The sequence below is a fragment of the Protopterus annectens genome, chromosome 9.part0, assembly GCF_019279795.1.
Source record: "Protopterus annectens isolate FY-2018-M chromosome 9.part0, PAN1.0, whole genome shotgun sequence".
NCBI classification, from domain to species: Eukaryota; Metazoa; Chordata; order Ceratodontiformes; family Protopteridae; genus Protopterus; species Protopterus annectens.
The window spans coordinates 245,766,361-245,791,310 of record NC_056743.1 but is presented as its reverse complement, the minus strand read 5'-3'; the positions used below and the strand labels follow the sequence as shown (position 1 = coordinate 245,791,310).

General features: G+C 42.4%; 1 protein-coding gene across 1 annotated transcript in view; it reads left to right on the top strand.

The window, feature by feature from the left end:
• MADD (MAP kinase activating death domain) overlaps positions 1-24,950 on the top strand; it is a 2,427,721-nt gene that overhangs the window by 1,266,000 nt on the left and 1,136,771 nt on the right. The gene's annotated exons all lie outside the window — the stretch shown is intronic.

Genomic DNA, 24,950 nt, shown 5'->3' with positions numbered 1-24,950 from the left:
TTTAATTATAGTGTTAGAGTGGGAGTTGGATTTTCATTGTGCTGTGTTTGTTTTCCTCCACCAAGACTCCAAAATATTATATTATTCTGATTTTTATTAACAGAATTTTTAGAAACTCTAGCCTATATACATCAGTCATGAATGCCCCCCTACATACACACACACACACACACACACACACTAGCTTTCATGCCTGAAGTGATATTTCAGGTGGGTATTAAAACACTAGCCTTTGTTATCTTCTTGATTGTACGGCATGTTAAAGTTCACTTTTAAAGTACATTTACTACCATTTTTGTCTGAACCTACAGTCCAGTAGTTTGTTTCTTTGGGTATTTTTGGGATGTTTCTCCAAAGTAGTATGCTTTAGTTCCCTTTGTCAACCAGGTAAACTCAAATTTTATTTAGAGTCTGTTTAGCAAAGAAAACTGTATATCACGGCTTATAATTTAACCTTTATTTGGCCTAGTTACTTTTTCTCATAGTTGCAGGTCAGTGTGTTAGCATGCCTTTCTGCTGTTCCTAATCTACCATATTTTGTGCTGACTTTTTCATCATCAGTTGTTACTATTATTGTAATTGCATTCGTTTTGTTTATTGGTCTGGATTTAAGTTATAATGAGGTCTTTTTTGTATGCACTTAAAGTATAGCTACAAATTTTTTTGGCAGGAGGATTGATGGACCATATGCAAGTCTGAGTGAAAATGCTGGGCTAACAGCTTCACATAAACTTCTAAAAAGGTTGCAAAACTGCTTCTGTTATCCTCACGTTGCGAAATATTTTAGTGCCAGTAATACCATTTTTTTAAACATTGGTTATAGAATCTAGGTTAATACATCACAGAATGAATTACTCTGCAAAACACAACCCCTCTTCCCCCATTCTTTGACACAGGCATCATTTGCAGTTCCCGTACACTTAACCTGTTAATACAAATAATTCTGAGGTCACTGCAACATAAGTAAGGGGTATATTAGTCCATCCAGCAGCAGTCATAAGCAATGGAATCATTTTAGCCAGTTACACATTATTCACATTAGGACTACTCAGTGTGAAACATTTAACAGTACCTCTCGGCATGCAGCAGCATTTCTGGTACAAGAAGTAATTAAAAAAACTGAACAGCCTTAAGTGCAGAATCAGTTTGAAATAGTTTTTTTTATACTTGAGAAACTGTATGTGTAGTTTATTTGATTTGTAGCTACATGATGTGATTTTTGAACATTGACAACAGCTTTTCAGCTGTTGGAAGTCAGTGTTGAACAAGTTGAGTTTAATTTGTGAAATAGCAAACAGTTGGTGAATTAGTGAATTTGCTTTTGCTACAGTGCTGTGAAAAATGGTATTCATTAAAATCTTTAATATATACAGATCTTGGAGATCTCAAATGGAATCTAGTAAACAGTGTTGATGGCAGAAATAAAGAAGCTTGCATAGTGTTTAGTGGAGACCGTTAAACAGTCCATTGTGTGGTCATTCTTTCATTTAGCAAAAGTCTTACCTTAATATGAGGACCTGTTTAAAAAGATCTAGCACACTTGCTTGCTAATAGTCACTTTAGCTTTCATTTTCCCCAACGCATATTTCTTCTGAACTTCATTTTGTCATCCTTTGGTTTCTGTAGGTTTCCACGTGTCCTATATTTTAACCCTAGCATTCTTCACATAATCCATGTATCTAAAGGGGAAGTCCCATTCATTCATCATCAACTCTGTTAAGAAAAATGTCATGTTTCCTATCCAGTGATTATCCCGTTTCCAGGTTCAAGTGATAATAGGTGATGTCTATTTCCCCCTCATTTAACAAAAAAAAACCCTCTCAATTCATCCTGATGTTTTTCACAAGAAGAAACATGCTTAAGAACAATGAGAAGAGCAGCTATGAAGCATGCAAAGTCCAGGATCTTTGCAAGAAATTGTTTACATAGGTATTTCATATCCCCAGTAGTTTTCAAAAGATTTTATCCTCTGGTAGATAGCAAATGCTTCAGATGCAGTGGGGGAAGAGAGCAGTAATCGGAGATATGCTTTTAGAAAATGTAACATGTTAAAATATATCTTTTTTTTTAAATTTCCTGTTGTGTACTTTGACAGAACTGTTGAGAGAGCCAGTGGTAGTGAATTATGAAATTATTTTGTTGAACTGGGGTACATGATCTGAATTGTCTAAACATGGCAACTCCTTACTAAGTTTAATGGTATTGGCTGCCAAAAGCAAGGACTATAAACTGGAAATCAGAATCTATACTAGGCACATAACAGAAGTTGTGCATATGGTAAAGTAGATAAAAGGAGTTAAAAGAATTAGAGGTGGGTTCTTTAGAAAAGTGGAATGAGCAAATTAAAAAAAAATGTGTGGGTGCAATACATGCAAAATAATATCAAGAAAGAAGTGTGATCTTTAAGGGAAGGCAAGAATTTATGCATTTATGTAAGGCTGAAGTTAATGACAAATCTTTTAAAAAGAGAACAGAAGTATACTGCATGACAACAATAATAGAAACTGTTATGGTTGTTTTCTTTTCTGTTTAACTCATGCTATGGTTTAATATGGGATTATTTGAAAAGTTATGTACTTACTATAACTGTGTTATCCTATGTCATTATTCCTCACAGAAGGGCCTTTGAACCGATATCAGATCTGATCCGGCAAATTTTAGCATAGACAGATCCAAGGCTCAAGCTCCTTCCTCTCCCATAATACCCTGCTGCCCTCCAACCGTCAGATCGATTTTGCTAAGAAAGCTAGGAAGGTTAATCAAAGAGGGAAAAACGGGAGTCCTAGACCCACTACACTCCAAATTCCTCAGAAAATCCAACAAGTAAGGGGGATGGCAGGAGGGAAACATGAGGAATAATGACATAGGATAACAGAGATGCCTAGTTATGTTAAGTACTTAACTTTTTATCTGATGTTATCCATGTCATCATTCCTCACAGAAGGGTTAGAGTCCCCAGCTACTATACACCCTGGGAGACCTTAAGGAAGGACATGCCAAAGCACTGTAGAACCAAAGGAGGCCCTGTTCCTGTAAACCAAGTCCAGCTTGTAATGAGATGTAAAGGTGTGAGGACTAGACCAAGAGGCAGCAGCACAAATATCATCATTGCTGAGTCTCGCCATGAAGGCTGAGGAAGTAGCCATGGACCTAGTTGAATAAGCCCTAACCTTCCCCAGAACCTCAAGATGCTTGTTGGCATAGACTGTAGAAATGCAGCTAGAGATCCATTTAGAAATAGTCACCTTAGAAACCACCGTGAGGCCACATCTATTCAGGAAAAAGCCACAAAGAGCAGATCTGATTTGCAAAACTTCTTGGTACTATGTAGATAAAACTATAATTGCCTGCATACATTCAAGGTGTGTAGAATGTACTCTGCTTTATTGGAATAATTAGGGAAGAAAACTGGCAACTGGATATATTGGTTCAGATTGGATTCAGAGTCAACCATGGACAGCAAGGATGTTGGATGGATTTGTTCTAAGAGATGCAATGTCCTTGTGAAAGACCATATAGGGAGGAGCAATTGAAAGAGCTTGCAATTCCAAAACCCACCTAGCCGATGTAATGGCTACCAGGTGTTTTCCATGTCAAAAACTTAAGATCGCACAAACTGGCAAGCTCAAACGGACTCTGAGTTAGAGACTGCAGCACTAAGGTTAAATGCCATGGAGGCGAGGGATTCTTAACTGGTGGTCTGAGAAGGAACACTCCTTTCATGAATGCTTTACAGAGCCTGGAAGAGAACGCAAGTTCACTCCTTTTGTGAAAATTAGAAATTGCCACCAATTGGGAGCTTAATAGTAGAGAAACTTGTCCCATCCTGAAAAAGTGAGGACAAGAACAAGAGGGTAACTGAAACAGAGATGGAAAAGGGATCCAAATGCTTGCTCTTAGTCCAGATAGAAAACATTTTCCATTTGCTACTGTAAACCTTCCTGGTGGAAGGTTTCTGGGAATTTAAGATAATATTCCTGATGGGGGGTTAGGTAGCCTGGACTGTTTCAAGGTCACTGGAATTGGAGAAACCATGTGGTTAGACAAAGGGTCTGAAGATTTGGAACAGAAAGCCCTGAAGGATGGGAGATCATATCCAGAAAGGGGATCCAGTATCCAGGGAGGATACTTCAGATAAGACCTGATGAAGGGGAACCATGGTTGATAAGGCCAAAAAGGGGCAATGAGCATCAGGGATGTCCTTAGGCGATGCGCTTTCTGCAAAACTTTGGAAATCAGAGGGACAGGAGGATGAGTAAACGAAACCCGGAGGCCAGTTGTCGACTAAAGCATCCCTCAGTCACGAAGTACATGCTGCATTTGTTGATGGTAAGGGAGACAGAGGTCACAGCATGGCTGACCCCAGTGGTCGAAACCATTGTGGGATTGAGGGACCACTTGTGAGGACTCGAGATGGATCTGCTGAGTTTGTTAGCCAAAACGTTGGAATCCCCGGGTATAGGCGTTGCTAGGAGAAAGCGCATTGAGGGCATCTCCCATTCCCACACACTCATGGCCTCTCTGTACAACTGATAAGATCATGTTCCCCCATTTGTTTTTATACCAGACAACTGCTATGTTCATCTGAATTGCAGTCATCCCCGGGGGAAGGCAGCCCTGAAAGGCTTGCAGCTTGAGTAGGACTGCTCTCATCTCTAGAACGTTTGTGCAACTTGGTCTCTACAGGGGACCATGTGCCTTGAACAGTTCTCTCCTTAAAATGCCCCACCCCCAACAGGGAAGCATCCATGGTCACTGTGGCCTTGGGTGGAGGGAGAGAAAAGGGCCTGCCTAAGATGAGAGCCTGAGACTGAAGCAACCAAAGAAGGTGCCATTTGCACACAGGCGTCCGTTTTATGGATACGGACATAGCTTGAGACAGAATGGACCACTGAACGACCGGAGTCCACTGCAAAACCCACATATGATACCTTGCCAGAGGAACAAGCTGAATGGCTGCAGCCATGGATCCTAAGGTCCAAAGAATCAGTTGGACTGGAGGATGCAGAAGATTTAAGGTCTGCATGACATGCTCCCAGATCAACTGGACTCTGCATAATGGGAATGCTGCAATCTCTGAAAGAGAGTCTAGCTGGACTCCTGTGAACTCCAACCTTTTGCATAGCGACCAGATTCGACTTTGAAAGATTGGCTAATTCCCAGTTGACTCAACAAGAGTAGGACATAGTGGATGGCATTTGACAGTCTATGCCTCATGGCTGCCATGCGGAGCCAATCATTGAGGTAAGGGAACACCTGAAATCCCTGCAGCCGCAGGTGAGCCACTACTGCTGACATACATTTGGTAAGCACCCGGGGGGCTGTATTGAGTTCAAAGGGCAGGGCTCTGAACTGGTAATGATTGGCCCCTAACCAGAAGCAAAGTTGATGTAATAGTAAGCGTCCCGGAGATCCACTGAGCACATCCAATCATTCTTGTGTAAGAGAGGCAGAATAGACTTAACAATGCTTATCCGGAACTTGGACTTTCTGGCTGATAGATTCAGCTCACTTAGGTCCAAAATAGGATGCAAGTCCCCAGTCATTTTTGGCACTAAAAAAGAAGCGAGAGTATGTTTTGGATCCCTTTGTCCTTTTGGGACTTCTTGGACGTCTCATTTTTGAAGAAGCTGTTGAACTTTATTGAAGGCCAACTCTCTCTGACTGGGTGGAATGTCGGGTAGATACCTCTGTGTTGGAGGGGTTTGCAAAAAGGGCATAAAATAACTCCTGGAAATGTTTAACACCCACTGATTGAAGGTAATGTTTGTCCAGGCTAGTGAGTGAAGGGAAATATGATCCCCAACTGCCTTCACAGCAGTCGGGCAATGCCTCAAGAGCACTGAAAGACTGCTCAGAGAAAGGTTCCCTGGAGCCCTGATTTTGTGGTCCCCCCTTGCCTCTAGGGCGGCATCTGCCATTGAATCTTCTCCCCCTGCCTTTGGAAGTGGAATCATCTGGAGCATCCTGGAGGGAAGACTGTGACTTCCATAACCAGATGATCTTCGCTTCTCATTGGGTCTTAGAGAAAGACCTCTGAGGAGTAGAAAACTTGATTCTGACTGCAGACAGTCTTCCCTTCCTTCTCACTACAGGTCAAAGTATCCTTGACAGAGGGTCCAAAGAAGGTGGACCCATCGAAGGGAGTGTTGTTAAAAGACACTTTGAAGGGTTCTGCAAACCTGAATAGTTGTAACCAAGCTGCCTTATAGCTGTGCCAGTACTTGCCGCTCGAGAGGTAGCTTCCGCAGCATTGAAAATTAACGTCTAGGAATTAGTGAAGGATGTCAGAGTAGAAAGCTTGGGAGACACCTTCTTGGGGTCCTCTGCTGGCATTAACGCTGTAAGGGAAGTCATGAGTTCTCTAAGTCGCTTTGGAGACAGTTTGTGTGCCAAGTAATTAACTGCCCTCAGTCCAAATGTAGGTGAGGCAAACACACGCTTCCCATGCCAGTCTGTTGCCCAAGACTCCCTGTTCAGGGAATGGACCATGGAACTCTGCTCTGCCAGCTCTTTTTTGGTGGCCACAGCCACCACGTAAGCATCGACTGGAACTCCTTTGCTTCAGAAGGGGTGGTCCAGGTGGGTGGGGCTAAGGAACTTATTTGCTTGTTTTGCACTGGTTCTACAGTGTCGGGCTCCTTCCACCCTGTGCTGGTGATAAGATCAAACAACTCGTCAGCAGGGGAAGACACCCAGGAAGTAGATGGGCCCATTCCGGAAGCCTTCAGGAACATAGACTCCTCTGAACATGGGGGTTGGGGAGACCATCTCCCCTTCTACTTCAGGATCTCAAGGATGTGCCCAAAGGAGACCTCGTCAGATGGAGATCTGGGGGACCCATCTCCTTCATCGAGGTCCATGTCTTCTGTGAGGAGGGACCTGTGGGTGAGTCTAAGTTCCTCCTCTTGCACTTTGTCTTATGAGGTGCCTCCTCAGTGGGGGGGGGGGCTAAGGGGAGGACTCAGAAGATGCAGGGACCCTGTGAGGAGAGGAAACCCCCTGAAGGCGCAAATTGGAGGGCTGAACCTGGACAGGATGAGAAGCCTCAAGACCCAAGGTAGAGAGAGGGAAGATGGATCTGGAGAGGTGGGAAATGTAGCTCCGCTCCTGGAGAAGGTCCCCTCTACCATCTAGAAGGCTGACAGACTGGAAGCGGTCCTTTCCCCAATCTTTTAGGGTGAAGTCCCCCAGAGAGGTGGAATGAGCTCCAGTGTAGCACCACAACCACCTTGATGATACCTGTCTGGAGCTATCCAGGGCCAAGGTCCATAGGGGAAGAGATTGGTCCAGAAAGACCGGACCTGACCCCATCCGTGTGGAGCTGGTGCAGACAACTGCAGCACAGGGTCCACTCTGGTTCAGTGGAGAAACATAGCAGGCTAGAGACCCTGGCAGGGTCCAGAAAAAGGAAATACTCGACATCGTTGGGATCTGACCTCGGGTGTCCAGGTCCAAGATTCTGAAGCTTCTGAGGTCAGAAGAGAATGGCGAACTGGGATTTGAGAAGCTCCCCTAGTCTGGTGAGCTGGGGATGCCAGAAGCCCTAACCTCTGTTTGGGCTTTGAGGAAGCTCTTCATCATCCTGTTCATGTCAGAAGGCAACTCTGGACGATCTGGAGGAGTGGGTAGACTTGGCTGGAGACCCTGAGGATCTACGTCAGTGAGTGGGAGTTTGGCATTGGGGTGGTGGGGGTCTAGGAGCTGACTGGAATACATGTCTTGAGGAAGTAGACAAAGCTGTATCCCCAATTATGGATGGATCTGACAAGCCTGGTTGATCCGACTGCTGAGCGGAAGTTGCAATCTGATCCGAGGCTTGCCTGACCTTGATCGAATCCAAGGGCCTCTGATCCAAGGAGGCCTTGGATCGGGAAGAAGTATCCAAGGATCTCTGATTCGAAGACCACTGATTGACATAGCCTGGGCTGGAGTCAGATCCAGGGATCTAGGATCCAACAGCCACGGCTTTTTAGAAGCCACCGAGGCCATGGAAGGGGTTTTCCTCTGTGGGTCAGAAGTAGCAGCCTTAGGAGGGGAAACATAAGGCCCACCCTCTGCCATGCCCTTAAGAAGCAGCTTATTGCAGTATTTCTCCAAAGCCTTGGGGTTGAATACGGCACAAACCTCACATTAAGCCTCCAGGTGAGGAGCCCTTAAATAATGCAAACACTCCTCGTGAGAGTCTGAATTGGGCATCTTCCGAAAGCATAAAAAGCCCTTTTTAAACCCAGAGGGCTTTTCAGGCATACTAATTTTGAAAAATACAACTACAAATACGGTACAAACACAAATACCTAGTGACTAATAGGAAAAAGGCATCAAAAACCCAAGTAACAAAGGAAATTACCCAAACTAGACAAATCTAAGGGAGGAGTGGTAAGCTAAAGATAAACTAGGAAATGCTAACCCAGAAAATTAAGCTAAGCTATAGCAAAAAAAAAAAAAAAAACTGAGCTAAGTCACTTTGAAAGCAAAAGCCAAGGATCACATCTGCAGCAAAACACGGCAAAATAAGATCTGATGGATTAGAGGGCAGCAGGGGATTATGGGAGAGGGAGGAGCTTGAGCCTTAGATCTGTCTATGCTAAAAGTTGCTGGCTTGGATCCAATATCGGATCCAAGACCCTTCTGTAAGGAATAATCACATGAATAACATCAGATCATAAAGGCTGCACACACAAAAATGCTGTAGTGTTTGCATTTATTTTTTTCTCTTTCAAGGATAAGAATGTCTGTTAAGTGCCTTTTTTAATTTCTCCAAGTCTTCTGGGTTTCTAATACTATGATTGGAATGGACTCCATTCCCAAGTCAAAATATGACCATCTTTTGTGTCAGCCAAAAGTGCTCTTCACAGCACCTGCAATGTGCCCCATTCGTAAGTCAAAGTATGACAATCGTTTGTCAGCCAAAAGTGCTCTTCACAGCACCCGCAATGTGCCCAGTAATGACTGCTTCTGCAATTCATACGGAGTCAAACTTATGACACTGCAGTCACTTGGTGTGGCAATTTCTGTAATCAATGCTACTTGTATCTTCTTTTCATGGACCACGATATCCGGTTTTCTAGCATCTGTCTTTTGAACTGTTGGTAATGGGTGATCCCATGTGATGTAAACTTCATCATTTTCTACGATGCTTTGTGGCTTGTGTCCAGTGTTTTTCAGCCACTTGAATACCGTAATGTTTGCACAATCACCAGTGCAACAGTCTTGCCACATTATTACGCCTTTCAGTATACAGTCCTCCTGCCATTAGTATGTCACAACCAGCAACGAGGTGTGCTACTATTTCCAGTTCGGTTTTACAAAGCCTACATTTGTCTTTCTCACACATGTGTAATGGACTTTTGTAAACCAGCATGTCCGCAGCCCACTCTCTTAGACTTGCCAATATTAACCTTTCATCTCTTGGTTTGAATTCACCTCTCATTAACCATTCCTGCGTTCATTCCTGATCAACATGAGGTTCTTCCAGAAGTTTTCTATACTTGCAGCTATATTTGTTCATTTTCCAAATTTCTTGCCTTCTCATCTGGTCCTTCACCTTATATTCTTTCTTTTGTTTTTTGGCACATTCAGTTACTGCGTGATTTTTATCTTCTTCTGGTTTGATTTCCATTCCTGCGTGATGCTGATATGCTTTTGCTAGATTAAGCAGAGCAGTCATCTTAAATTTATTCTCCTCATGTTTCAAAACTTTCACTACGTTTAGATCTTGAGGCCAGCAGTAATGTGTGGAGTCCCACGATTGCAGATCTGTACATGTTATCAGTTTCAAAGAGGCCCATCCCTCTTTCAGAATGGGGAATATATAATCTTAGTATACACTGATTATAAACATTTGGTGAGCATGAAACAACCTTCTTGTTTTTCCTGTCTAATCTATCCAACACGTTTTGGGGGCCAGTGAGTCACTCCAAAACTGTAAGCTAGGACAGGAAGAGCAAATTGGTTTATAGATTGGATTTTTTTTTCTTAGATGTCAACGCTGTTTTCAGGATTAATTTAAGTCTTCTAAAGTATTCATTACTAAATTTTATTCACATTTGTTCATGTTTTATTGTTGATAGTTTATCAATTTCCAAATATTTATACCTGCCTTCTCGCTCAAGTTCTTATATATAACATTCTTGTCCCAAACTGATGTGTTCCTGGTGCTGCAGTTTTCCTTCTTTAAAGGTTGCTTTTGTACATTTATCAAGACCAAGTGACATTCTTATATCATCTGAAAAAGTGTTGATAGTTTGCAGTTGTAGTTTCAGTTCCTCATCTGATGAGCTATACAGTTTTAAATGACTGGCAAAGAGAAGATGAGTCTTTACACTTTGTTTAATAGGAGCCAAATTGTAGCCATTGCCTAAGCTGTTAAGTAGACAGCTTAATGGGTTAAGGGCAAGGCAAAATAGAAATGGTGAGATAGTCACCCTGGAATATCCCCCTTTGAATTTCTAACCATTGGGTAATAACTTGCCCTTTATCATGGCTTAATTACAAAGTGGTCTGCCACTGCTTCATGGTCACAGTAATATAGTTGATCAGTGTAGGGTGTATCTTACACATTATTAAGCACTCTCTTATCCATGAATGTGGGATACTATCAAATTCTTTTTTGTAGTCAGTCCATGCCATACTTTGATTCTTCCCATTTTAATAGTTTTCCACTATGACTTTATTTAACAGCAAATGATTCTTTGTTCCATATGATTTTTATTGCTCTTTTATTCTACTGCCATGATTGAGTTTTCTTTGAAATGACTATAAAGTCTGTCGGCATCAATTCACATATATAGTTTATACATCGGAAGGCGAGTTATTCATCTATAATTTCTAGGCTAGTTTGCAGGTTCACTCTTAAGCAGGAGCATTGTTTTTCCTGTTAGCCAGGTTGGTGTGCGCATATAAGTCGTTCTTGCTCATGGCTAAATCTTTGTGCAAAGATGTCAATACTTTTAATGAAAAATTAGGTACTGCATCTGGGCCTGGGGTTTTCCACTTAGAAGCTTTTCTTAACTTTGTTTCAATCTCTCTGGCTGTTCATCACATTCCATATCCTGTACCTTTAAACGTCTTATTCTTTCATTTACTTTTCTGTCCATTTAGCATCTTCATAGATACTTGTCCAAAATGCATCTATTTTCTAGTTTTTTTTTTTTTTTTTTTTTTGGAGGCCTTTCAGTTCCTTGTACCTTGTTTCCCAATTCTCTATAAAACTTTTTTGGGTCATCAATCAATTGCTTATTTTGTACTTTTCCTTTATATTTATCTGCGTATCTTCTTAAGTTTTTCTGCCTTTGCTGAGATTTTGTTTATTTGCGATAGTGCCTTGTGTGAAATATATTATGTACCAGAAGGTTTTCCTGAGAATTTTTCTCCTGTCTCTCTTGTGATCAGACTTGGCAATATTCTTCCATCATTTGTCAGTATAGCTGTTGTACTTTGAAGCTCATGTGTTCAAGTGTGCAAACACTCTCTGCCAGCACACTGTATTATGTATTGTGCCACAATAGGAAAGCATGCCTAACACCTGCACTCACCACTTGTTCTGTTGCTTCCTCAGTTTTGTTCATACTGGTCATCATAGAGTAGGTCTGAGTTGAACATGAACAAACTAAGGCATTTTTAAGTTGTCATGTTGCCTCCAAATCATGGGCATAGGCTTAATGTACAAAGACCCATCCTTGTAAAGCTGCAGTCTTCCCAATTAAAGAAAGCCATTGCTAAATTTGTGGGGAAAAGGGGAATGGGGTAAAGATAGCAGACATCAGAATCTGCCAGCAAGGAATTTTGACTGCACGGAAGAAACCGGAAGAACACCTTCATACATTGTATGTGTAAATGCAGAGAAATTAACTTAAAGTTCAGGCTTTATCCTACACATTTTTGCGTGTTTTACCCATTAATTATGAATATGTATCAGAATCCAGTGCAGGCCTTGGGAGACCTGACTAGGAGATCAGAGGAGATGGCGCAAGGACAAGGAAATGTGGATCCATCTGCTGGTTGTAAGAAGGCTGGTAATGCCTCCCCATGACAGGAAGCAGAACGAAACCTAACAAAGCATTTCCCACTTAAAAAATCCATGTTGACCCAAGAACACAGCACCCAACTGAGACATAAGGCTGTCCTCTGATAACAGAAGTAGTGGAGAAAAATTCAGAGCAATACCTATGAACAAATGATGAGTGGTTGGACTTGGAGGCATATGATGTTTCTTGGGTACAAGAACATGTAAATACTGTAAGTTTATAAATCGCATTAAATGATTTTTGTATATGAGGTGGGGTTTAATGTATACTATTAGATACTGAGGTCTCATTTTAAGAGCCCGCCTAACTGTTGCAGGTGCGTGTAAATGTTGATATATAGAAAGAGAAGGGAACAGCAGAAGTAAGAAATGTGAACCAAATGTTTATCTGCTAGCTTCACTAATCTGTGCCTAATACAAGAAAAATCAACATATCTTATAGGCAATACACATGTACCTAAATTAACAGAAAATAAGCAGAGTGATTGATGTGGAAACAGTCACACTGGAGCTGAAAGTACCAGATTGAAACTAGGTGAAAAAAACAGGATCACACCATGGCTTCCTCTCAAGTGTGGAATATAACTTAAACCAATGCAACAAATAACTGGAATCCTTGGTTGTGAAAGAGATGTGAAGAGCAGACTCTGTAAGGTGCAGCATTGTTACGGAGGAGCAAGTACCAGTAAAAAGTGCAGAGAGCAACTGGGAATCCTTCTGATTTGGAAAGTACTAGGGAGGATGGAATGACAAGGTTTCTTTTCATTCTGCCTATACTTAATTTTATTTATTTATTTTATTTGACATTTGTTGACCAGGATAGTCCAACTGGGACAGAGCCCTTTTTCAGCGGAGACCCAGGAAGAAAAGCTCCAATGTACAGTAGAAGAATACAAAAAATTCCGCTATTTACACAAAAGAAGAATGCAAAAATAGTGGAACACAAATTTTGCTAAAAACACAAATAGAATTATGAGTGTTAATTGCATTTAAATAGGGAAGGCAAGTGAGAGTTTAACACAGATACAGTTAGGTAGCAGCTTAATGGAGTTAGAGCAGATAGAGGGTAGTTGAGGGTGATGTAAGCAGGATAAGTAGGTGGGGTAGGAGCAGTGGGATTGGGAGGAGTTTGCAGAGTTAGTGTAGAGGGGTGATTATGAGTTGATAGGTTTGTGGATTAGCAATTGTGAGGGTCCTAGTATGAAATAGGTAGCCTGTGAAGAGTTGGGAAAGGTTATATACTTACTGACAAGAGGTAGGTAGGAGAGAACAAGCCTTGAGTTATAAAGGTAAAGGGTGGCAGGAAGGAGACGTGAAGAGAAGGGGGGGGGGGTTGATAGGTAGTAGGGAGGGAGAATGAGATGGATAGTAGGCTAATGAAGGGAGGGTGAGAGAGGTATGAAGAGACCAAGATATGTACTAGGCTATATGAAGCTGCTCAGCTAGAAAGTAGGACCTAGACTACACTTTAAGATTAGGGAGGTTAAGGCATATTAACAAATGAGAGTTTTAGTGACAAGCATATGCCAGCAGAGACATAGAGATGATTTGTCCTGACCATGGTGGTGACCTGGAAAGAAGCAGTGGGTAAGCACAGTAGGTTTAGCTAGGGAACCATTTCTGCATTTGAACTTTCTGCTGTAGAACAAAAACAAAACACTGTATTGCAAAATGCATTTCTACTTTAACAGGGTTAAAGGGAGAAGTGGGTAAAGGTTTTATTAAGCTACAGTGGATGTAAAAAATGTACACACCCCTGTTAAAATGCCAGGTTTTTGTGATACAAAAAATGAGACGACGATAAATAATTTCAAAACTTTTCCAACCTTTAATGTGACCTATAACCTGTACAATTCAATTGAAAAACAAATCTGTTGGAGGGGAATAAAAAAACGTAGAATAAGCTGGTTGCATAAGTGTGCGCACCCTTAAATTAGTACTTTGTGAAGCACCTTTTGATTTAATTACAACCCTTTTTGGGTAGGAGTCTATCAGCATGGCACATCTTGACTTGTCAATATTTGCCCACTCTTCCTTACAAAAGCGCTCCAAATCTGTCAGATTGGGAGGGCATCTCTTGTGCCCAGCCCTCTTCAAGTCACCCCCACAGATTTTCTATTGGATTTAGGTCTGTGGTCTGGCTGGGCCATTCCAAAACTTTAATTTTCTTCTGGTAAAACCATTCTTTTGCTGATTTGACTGTATGCTTGGGGTCATAGTCATGTTGAAAGGTGAAATTCTTGTTCATCTTCAGCTTTCTAGCAGCTGCCTGAAGGTTTTGGGCCAAACGTGACTGCTATCTGGAACTGTTCATAATTCCCTCCACCATGACTAAAGCCAGTTCCAGCTGAAGAAAAGTAACCCCAAAGCATGATACTGCCACCACTATGCTTCAGCCTGGGGATGGTGTTCTTTTGGTGATGTGAAGTGTTGTTTTTGTGCCAAATGTACCTTTTGGAATTGTGGCCAAAAAGTTGAGCCTTGGTAACATCAGACCATAACACATTTTTCCACATGCATTTGGGAGACTGGATGTATTTTTCTGCAAATTTTAGCCAGGCGTGGATGTTTTTCTGTATAAGAAAAGGCTTCCATCTTTCAACCCTACCCCCATAGTCCAGACGTGGAGAATACGGAATATTGTTGTCATATGCAGTACACAACCAGTACTTGTCAGAAATTCCTGCAGCTCCTTCAGTGTTGCTGTAGGTCTCTTGGCAGCCTTCCTGACCAGTTATCTTCTTATCTTTTCATCAATTTTGGAGGGACGTCCAATTCTTTGCAACATCATTGTTGTCCCATATTTTCTCCACTTTTTGATGACTGTCTTCACTGTGTCCCATGATGTATCCAGTGCTGTGGAAATTATTTTGTACCCTCTTCTGACTGATACCTTTCAACAATGAGATCCCTTTGATGCTTTGTAAGCTCTCTGCAAACCATGTGTTTTGCTGTAGCCGACAACAGAGTAAATATCAGGAAAATCCTACTAGGACAGCTGAACTTTATTTGGGAGTAATCAGTGTCTCTCTAATTGAAGGCAGGTAATTAGCCAAGAAGACTGAATGCTGTAATTAAATCAAAAGGGTGCTTCAACAAAGAATTAGTTTAAGGGTCTGCACACTTATGCAGCCAGCTTATTGTATGTTTTTTATTTTTATATTTTCCCCCCTAACAGATTTGTTTGTTTTTCAATTGAATTGTACTGGTTATAGGTCACATTAAAGGTGGGAAAAGTTTTTAAATGATTTATTGTGGTCTCATTTTTTTATATCACAAGAACCTGGCATTTAACAGGGGTGTGTACACTTTTTATATCCACTGTAGGTTGACCTACCTGTGAACCTGAAACAACACCAGCAGAATGTTGAACTTTCCAAGAATCTAAAGGAGAAGGTGTTGTCTAGTACCATAACATTAGTGTCCCACATGCACCAGCAGTCTGTATAGAAGATGCATGAGAATATCAGAGCGACAAAACCTAGGACACAGTCGGTGACCTAGATATAATTTCATGGAACATAAATGGGCTGTTAGATTCCAGAGAAGGATAAATGTACTGAGATGTCCTAACTGAAATGACTGTTGCAGTATTCATCACAGATGGGTTTTTGTCAGTGACATCAGGCTAGAGTACTAAAGTTTTACATTCCTGAGGGTTTATGTCCGTACAAGCGAGATCCTCAGTATCTCGCCACCAGCCTGAATGCACTTCATGCACCCATTCGAATGATCCACATTTGGCCGTTGGTACTGTTTGCTTTGGTAATCATTATCAGATAAGTGCTCTGTTAAAGAATCTTCCTTTTCTTACTTCTAAAATTATTAAATGTCTGCTAGGAGGAGTAAGTGTGAGTACAGTAGTCAGATTTCATGCAAGGATTTAAAACACAAAGTACCTTTTTTGCCTAGGCTGAGAACATGACTACAAATCCTGTCATTTGTCAGTTGTTCGTACCAAAGACCCTCTGAGACCATCTTTGCTTAATACCTTTCTTGAAACCCAGCAATTGAAATGCCTAGCTCAGTTCAAGATGGTGGACTCTCAGGATCCCAACATCAAACTTCCCCCTAAAAAGAAACTTGAGACCCCAAGATGATTCCCACTCCAGCATCTTTGAGTCAGCCAATACCCACTGAGGTTGTTGAACCTACAATATATCCAATTACCTCTCAGGCACCTGCTACAGAGACCCTGTTGGAGGCCGGTGTGGCCCCTGAGGCCTTGCAGACTGCAGATACCACTAATGGGAACTGCATCTTATCTTAGAGGGCTGCATGGAATCCCTCATATTCTTGTATAGGTGGAAGTTCCTGGTATACTTTTAAAAATGAGACAAGGTTCTGATACTCCAAGGCTCATTAAGGCAGATATCTCCCCAAAAAATAAGGGAAAAAAATGCATCTGATGTTCTCCTACTCCTTCCATGGGAAAAAGGATGGATAGTGTTCTCAAAGGGCTTACTTAAAGCTGTCATGGCCCTGAAGCTGCCTCCTTTTGTGACCTAGCTGTCTCGAGCTACACCACAATAGCAGGCAAACTCTTTCTCTGAAGAGTATCCTAAACTAGATTCTGGTTATTCTCTGGATTACTCTTCACAACTCTACTCTTCTGAGCAATTTTCCTCGGAAGAAGGGGGACTCCATTTTGTTTGACTGTCTTTTGGAAGAGGCTTCCTTTGGAGAAGATATTCAGAACATGAGACACTTTGAGTGGCAGTCAAGGCAAATCTCAGAGGTACAAAAGAGATGCTACAGCTTTCAGGAGATGGGTACTCTGGCTCCTTTGCTAGTTTCCCCAGCCCTTGAAGCTCATCTTGATGCTTTCTGTTCTTCTAAATTAACACCTTACTCTGAGCCTCCTGCTCCTAAAAGACCGGACAGGTTTTGTAAGGTTCCTAATAAACTTAAAAACCTGTATAAAAATCCCTTGGTTGACCTTGCAGCAGATTCCGCTCCTTAGTTAAGCCATCCAAATTGCTTTCCACTGCTACTGCCTTCCTCTTAGACTAGGACAGTAGGGCCATGGATAGGTGGGGTAAGAAAGTTTATACCTCCTCCACTTCAGCATTCAGAGCTATTTACCAAACCAGATGGATAAATACCTGCTTTCTGTGTTAGTCAGTACATAAGGTTATGTTAGAACCTCAGACAGAAAGTTCTAAACGGCAAATGAAGACACTTCTGTCTCAAGCTAAGCAAATAGGCAGATGCATCAAATGCAGTGGGTGCTATGTCCAGGGCTGCTTCATTGGTTCAGTTATCAGACGACATGCACGGCTATGGGGTCAGCCCATCCTTGAATACTTCAAATCCAAACTCTTGGATTCACCCTTGGACAATGACCTTTTGTTTGGATCACAAGCTACCGTCTTTTCAAAACTCTGTGGCAAGGCCATAAAGTCTACAGGTAGATTCTCCTTTCTACAGTTCCTAGATATCATAGGAACTACCCAAGCTTACCCATCAAAGTCCACTTCCCTCATTAAGAGGGATTCTAGGGCCTCTCGCAAACATAGAAAAGTGCCTAGGGAAAGATTTTCTGACAAACCACAGAGGGACTTCCCTTCATGGGGGCCTTCCTTTGGATGCAAAACCTTGTGACTATCCTTTTCTTCCCCCATCCACCCACCCTCCATCATCCTATCAGAAAGACTTTCCCTTTCACTTCAGTTCTGGCAGGTGGTGACTACAGACAAGTGGGTTCTGACCATCATCAAAGAAGGTTACACCATGGCTTGGGAAAGCATTCCTTGTAAAAGGGATTCCCCATCCTCCACCCAGTCATCTTTCCTTGATTTGTTAAATTATTCAGAACTTACTGGCACAGGTCTGCATAGACATATCATCATCGTTCATAGGAAAAGGTTTTTATTCAAAGATTGTCCTTATTCTAAGAAAGGAAGAGCAAAGGAGGCTCATTGTGGACCTCTTCCTACTAAACATCTTCCTGAAAGAACCTGCCTTCAAAATGGTTTCTGTTCACGCCCTCCTGCCCTTTATTCTTCTTCAGTAATTTCTAGTGTCCCTTGACCTCAAGGATGCCTATCTTCACATCCTCATCCATCTGTCTTGCAGGAGATCAATCAGGTTCTTCTCTGTCTCTCTTCATTTTCAGTTTACTGCTTTGCCTTTTTGTCTTTCTACTGCCCCAGGAGTTTTCACAAAGTGCCTAGCACCTGTAATAGCCTTCTGTCGCACTCAGGGAATTCAAGTTTTTCATGTCGCAGATGACCTGTTGATTCAGGTCCTGTCCACAGGCACCCTCCTCAAGCACCTGCATTTCACAATATGGCTGTTAACCTAGGATTCACCATCATTTTCAAGAAATCTCATCTCACTCCCACTCAGGACTTGGCCTTCCTGGGTTGCAGACTAAACACAAACATAGTGTAGGGGCCTGCCTTAGTCAGAAAAAGTCCAAAGCCTGGTAAGGGTTTTATATTATATATATATATATATATATATATATATATATATATATATATATATATATATATAAAAAAAAACTTCAGCTTGATGACTCATTGCACTGCAAGGAACCATCCTCAAGGCTCTTGGGGTACCTGGCTCCTTCCATCCCAATAATCTCACTAGCCAGGCTACATGTGAAAAGAATTCAGTTGTACCTGAACCCTTTGACACCCTGATCCCACTGTTGCCCTGCATCAAAAAGGAGTGGGTCTAGTGAGAGGAACAGTTCTCTCTCAACCTGGGCCCTTCCATTTGCCCTAGCCCCTTATAAATAAATTCAGGTGCCTCAGACAGGGCTTAGGTGACATGGATGGACTCCCACAAGATAGAGGGGAATTGGCCACTCTCTCTGTTGAAGGAACACATCAGCCTGAAAGAGATGAGGGCTCTTTTCTGTGGATTTTCTCACATGTTTGGAAACCAGACCCTCCTTTGTACACTGGCAATACCAGAGTGATGTGTTACATAGGAAGGCACAAGGTCTTCCCCCTTGTGCAGGTTGGCACAGGAGGTTTGGCAAATGGCCACTCAATTGAACATGACCCTCAAAGCATCTTGTATTTCCTCAATAAAGAATGTGTTGTCGGACTCTTTAAGGAGAGACCTCTTGGATCCCCACAAATGGACCCTGAAAAGAGAAGTCTTGAAAGCACTCATACGCCACTGGGGTACTCCAAAGATAGATCTCTTTGCATCTCCAGAACATCACCAACTCTCTTTTGCACCATGACCTTATTTCCTCAGGCCTGGAAGACAGATACCTCCTTCCATTGGACAGTGAGGTTCCTTTACACCTACCCTCCATTGCCACTTATTCCAGGGGGTCCTCCTAAAAATACAAAATGACGCACCAAAACAGCTGCTCTTGGCTCCTTTCTAGCAAAGACAACACTGGCTTCCATCCTGTTCCACCTGTCAAAGTGAAACCACTGAAAAAAATGCAATGCAACCAGACCTAATCACCCAACAGAAAGGTCAGAGTCTACACCCCAGTCTCTAGCCTGTCTTAGTCTGTGGATGATTGGGTTCTGATCCCTTAAATTAATTTATTTTCACAGGAGGTGGTGCAGGTTTTACAGGAGGTCAGCAAACCCCATACCAGAAAATTATACACAGTCACGTGGAAAAAAAATCTCCATTTGGTGCCACAAGCACAGACTGGAACCACTCTTTTCTAAAGTTCCCACCATAATTCACTATCTGTGTAAAGTTCTGCATTCTAGGTTGGCTTACTCAACTGTTAAACCATACTTGTCATCCATCAATGCCTGCTTATCTCTAAACCCTCTTCTCATGTCCAGAACAGAGGCTAAACTCTTCCTGAAAGGTTTCCTACGCCTTAAGCCTCCAAGGAAACTGATTTACCTCACCATGGGATCATAATTTTGTTCTGGAAAAACTCACTCTGCTACTGTCCTCCTACTGGCTCTACTCTCTACTCACAAGGTGTCTGAACTCCAGGCACTTGGTTAGTCATCCCTTCCTTATTTTCCACAAGTACAGGGTAATGTTTAGGACCAAATCTTTCATGCCGAAGGTTGTGAATAAACTTTCCATCAATCAAACCATTCGCCTTCCTTCTTTCCTCCCCAGTCTTCAAAATAGATGGGAAAGAATCTTACATTCCCCAGACATTCATAGGCAGCTGAGGTTCTATTTGGACAAAACTAAGACGATTAGAAAAATTGACTTTTTTTTTCCATGAAGGGCAAGCTAGGCCTACCAGTCTCAAAGCAAATCATTGCAGTCTGGATATTCAAGGCTCTCTCTTCCTGCTACTTTCACCGTGGTAAATCCATGTAATTCTGCCTTACAGCTCATTCCACTCATAGTTGTTTACATAATTAGATAAATAGTTGTTATTAATGCATTGTGGAGAGGACTAATTTTAGAGTATTTAAATGAGTTGGAGAGTAATATTCTTGTATTATTTCTCTGTCTGACAAAATCCAAGGGTTTAAAGAGTGCAAAGCCTGTGGAAATAAAATTTCAAAACAAGACTTGCAATTTGCCATATGTTTGTTGTTAGGGCTATGCCCACCTTAGTGTAAACAATGACATTTGTGCCTCTTTTGGGACTAAAGCCATTCAGGGTCACAAAGAGAAGTTATTCTACAAAGCCTGATACTCCCTCAGTTGGGGTCTGTTTCCTAACCTTCCACCTCTAGTTCTTTCAGACCAGCTTTAGCTTCTCCTTATAAGAAGATGGAGAATTAGAAAGATGAGGAGAAAGAAAAGTCCAAAGAAGGATGAGAAAGATCTGAGGAGAAGAGAGCAGGAAAGACCAAAAAAAGGTCTCTAAATCTAACAGATTCTTTGGGTCTGGTGTCTAAGGCTGTGAGGAAGTTGGGTCCATCAGCCGCTCTGGTCCAATCTCCCTCACCTCAACCAAGGTATTCCTCAGATCTGGTGAGTCCTATACTCCATTCCTCAATTCTGCAAGAATGATGATACTCCAGACCTCCACTGGTGGCATAGTCTTCATTGTCTGCCCAGTCTGTCCGAAACCTTATTGAAATGGATGTTGTTTGAATGATGCAGAGATTCTTACGGACACAGTCCCAACTAAGATTTCTCCCAGCACCATCCCATGTGGGGGCACTGAGGGTATAGTCCCAGCTATTGCCCATTGTATCTGAAACCGCCTGTTGCATCTCTGTTAGAGCACACATTTAGGGCAACTTCAACTCTGTAAGTGTCCCTTAGTCAACTCCAATTCTTTCGGATAGAGATGAGTTTCAGAGTCAAAGTGTTGGCACCTTGACCCCACGGGATGGAGTTGGCTCTAAAGTTTTCAGAGCCATCCCTACCTCTCGGGGCTTTGGCTTTCATTAGCTCAAGTTTGGGATCAGCAACAGAGCCAACGACAGTCAAGGCTGGGATTGTTCCTTCTTCAGATAACAAGGAGGTTCCCTTGGCTCTGATCATGAACTCTGCTTTTTAGGCATTTGAAAAGGTTTATGCTAGGCCATGAAGTAGGGTGCCACCTTCAAGTTGGGATCTGTCCCATCCTCTCTTGGATCCCCTGACTAGCTCCACTCATTCAGCTCAACCGAGACAGTTGCTTACATTAGATGTGGAGGATACTTAACATTCAAATTCCCAGTCTAATTTAGACCTATCTCCTGAGATTCCCTTGAGATAAGGTACTAGAAAGCAGGCTTGGAAACACCTACACTGCTCTTCAAAGTCTGTCACAAAAGAGAGAGATCTGAATGAAGGTGAAGGTTCCCCAAGGTTTGCTCAAGATGACATCACCTTTGATGTCCTAGAATTACTGAAAAAGTGAGGGGGTTTGGTTCACTGAAACTCCTGCACCATATGAATCTGTGTTCCTCAAGGCCTTTTTACTGGCTTATCTGTATCCTGGGTGGTACCACCTGTTGATGCCCTTATAGACCTAGTGGCTCAGCAGGTCTCAAAAGGACTCTGATGTAGTGGAACCTATCCCCAAAAGAACAGGATTTTGGTAGTGCCGAGGGGGAAGAAAGCACTGGAGCAAAGGTAACACTGTTGGATGCCATAGTAGTAGCAGCACCCACTAAAAAGGAACTGACTGAGGAGAGTTTGCACTCAGAATGATGAACTATCTTGCTGACGTGATATATATTCAGAGGGACCTGACCAAGGAGCTTACCAAGTCCCACTAGGGTAACTTACCAGTGGATGTTCAGAAAACAGTGGACTCCCAACTGCCTACCCTGCAGTGTATGTCTAACATGTCCATATGTATACTTTCCAGTGTAGCTGGTGGCACAGCAGCAGGCTTCAGTATAACCATGCTTGGATGTGCCTGTGTGAAGGTTTTAAGATGTCCTTCATTAATGCCTGTTCAGTGGATCCACACTTTTTGCAGCCAAGGTTAGAGACACTTGTTTGTAGTGAACAAGTTGGCAAAACCCTGTCTGCTGTTGGGGTCCACTTCTGCACCCCTCAAAGGACCTTTCCTAGGAACCAAAGGGGGTGGTATGAAGGTATGGTTCAGAAAGTCAAAGGGTTATCAGGACACTCCTGGAGAACAGGACCCAGGGGGCAGCAACTCAAATGGATGTCACCCTAGTACTAGAGGAAGTCTGCACAACCAGTGGTCTTGTGGTACCTTTACCAGGATACCCTACCAGCACTCCTCAAGAGTTACCCAACTTCTACACTCTGGAGGCAGTCGAGTGATACTTATCCTTGTACCCACAAGCCAGGCAAAATATTACAGTGGATTCCTGGGTATTAAGGATAATCACAGAACTATTTCATTCCCTTTTCTTATCCTCCAGAGGAGAAAGGTAAGATTCCCAATGCTTCACCCAGCCAGTTGGAATCTGCAGCAACAGAGGCTTTCATATTGCTAGAAAAGTCATTCACTTGGTCTCCCGAGACCAATTAAGATCTGGTCTATTCCAGGTTATTAGTTCCAAAGAAGAAGTGGGACCTGAGGCTGATTTTGGAATAGTCATCTTAATCAATTCATAAGACCAAGTGCTAGGTGGTCAGAGTGCAGTCCATATTGCCTCTTCTGAGGAACACAGATTGGATTTGCTGTACAGATCTCCAGGACACCTATCATCACATAAAAATAGAGGTGCATTCCAGGAGATTTCTCCATTTCCACTTGTAAGACAGCCATTTTCAGTTCAGAGCACTGCCATTTGGTCTCACCACACCCCCCTAGGTGTTCATAAAATTATGGTAGTAGTATCTTGTCATCTTCGAATGTAAAGGATCCTGGTGTTCCCGTACCTAGATAATTGGCTCCTCACGGCTACTACTGGGGAAACGTCTGGCTCAACATTGAGACCCCCTGCTCCATCTTGTACAGAAACTGGAGATTACAGTCTATCAGTCCAGAAGTCATGTGTCCCTCATTTAGCACAGAGAGCACGTAGAGTTTACTGGATGTCATCTCAACACAGTCCTTCAAATTGCCAAATTTCTAGACAGCAGAGTACTCTTTCTTTGTTTAGTGGCCACCAAGGTCATTCAGCACTCTTTTGCTCAGGCAAGGTTAACCCTTCATTTGCTAGGCTTGATGACCTCTGTATATATTAGTTCCCCTAGCAAGGTACCACATGAGTGTTCCAGTAGGTTCAATGGTCACAAAGTTTTCACCCCCTCCATACCAAGATTCTCCTTCCTCAAGTTTGCAGAGATCATATCAAATGATGGATAACCTCCCCATTGCCCATGCAATCCCCAGGCCACAGTAACCACAGATGCTTCTGTTCTGGTGTGGGGAAGGGGCATTTTAAGAGGAAAGTGGTTCAAGGTGCTTGGCCACCCCAGAGGCTAGCCTTCACATCAACATCTTGGGGATGAGTGGTGGTCCCAGCACTGTCAGCATTCCAGGACCCCTTCCCCAAGGGTGTAATTTCCATTCAGACAGACAACATGGTGAAAATCTTGTATATCAACAAGCACTGGGCATCCATATCATTCCCACTTTGCCAAGAAGCTAAGAGAGAGTGGCAATGGGCAATGCCTTCCAATTGTTTTCTAATAGTAATGCCCATCCCAGGGATGTCGGATATACTAGTAGACAAGTGGAGCAAGTCAATTCTGCCTTATTAGTGGTCTCTTAATCAGACATTGGTAACACAGATTTTCAACCACTGGTGCAAACCTTGCTGCAATCTTTTTCTTGTAACTAAACAAGTGCAGCAGTTACTTTGCCTTTATCCCTCCACAGGGACAGTCGCTGAAGAATGCTGTAGCTCACAGTTGGCTCCCAGGTCTCCTCTGTGTCTTTCCTTCAATGCAGCTATTAAAATTCCTTCAGAAAGGCCAGGAGTTGCAAGAACAGAGTAATCCTTATAACTCCTTTTTGGCCCCAGCACGTTTTGTTCCCTTATCACCTCATTTGTTACATGCTCCATGCATGTTGGATTTGAATCCAGATATCTAAATCATGTGTCTGGATTATCTCTACTGGCTCTAAAAGCCCTAAAGTTGATCATATGGTTTCTCCAGTTCTAACAATAGCCAGAAATGCCAGACTATCTTTTTCGGTTGTCCACATTGTTTCTGCTTCTTTGAAACAATCAACCAAAAAAAATGTATCAAAGCAAGGAGAAAAAAAATGGTTCTATTTGGGCCTCATCAAAAGGGTTAGAACCTTTCTGTGCACCCTTTCCGTCAGTCTTATGTGTTTTTGTCAGAGCTTTTTCAGAAAGGATCCAGTTTCTCGACTGTCGAAGTACAGATGGCTGCCGTATTTGATTTTCACATAGGAAGCAATGATGCTTCCAAAGCCTTTCTTAAAGTCTCAAAAGCCTCCCTCAAGGGCACTTTCTTGCCCAGATCTCCTATCAGACCCATTTCCTCCATTGGATATCACTGTTATGCTTAAAGTCTTGACCCAAGCATCCGTCAAACCAGCAACTTCAGTATTCTTGAAGTTTCTTTCATGGAAAACTATTTTTCTTGTTGCAGTTACCTAAACTAGACTAATTCTGGA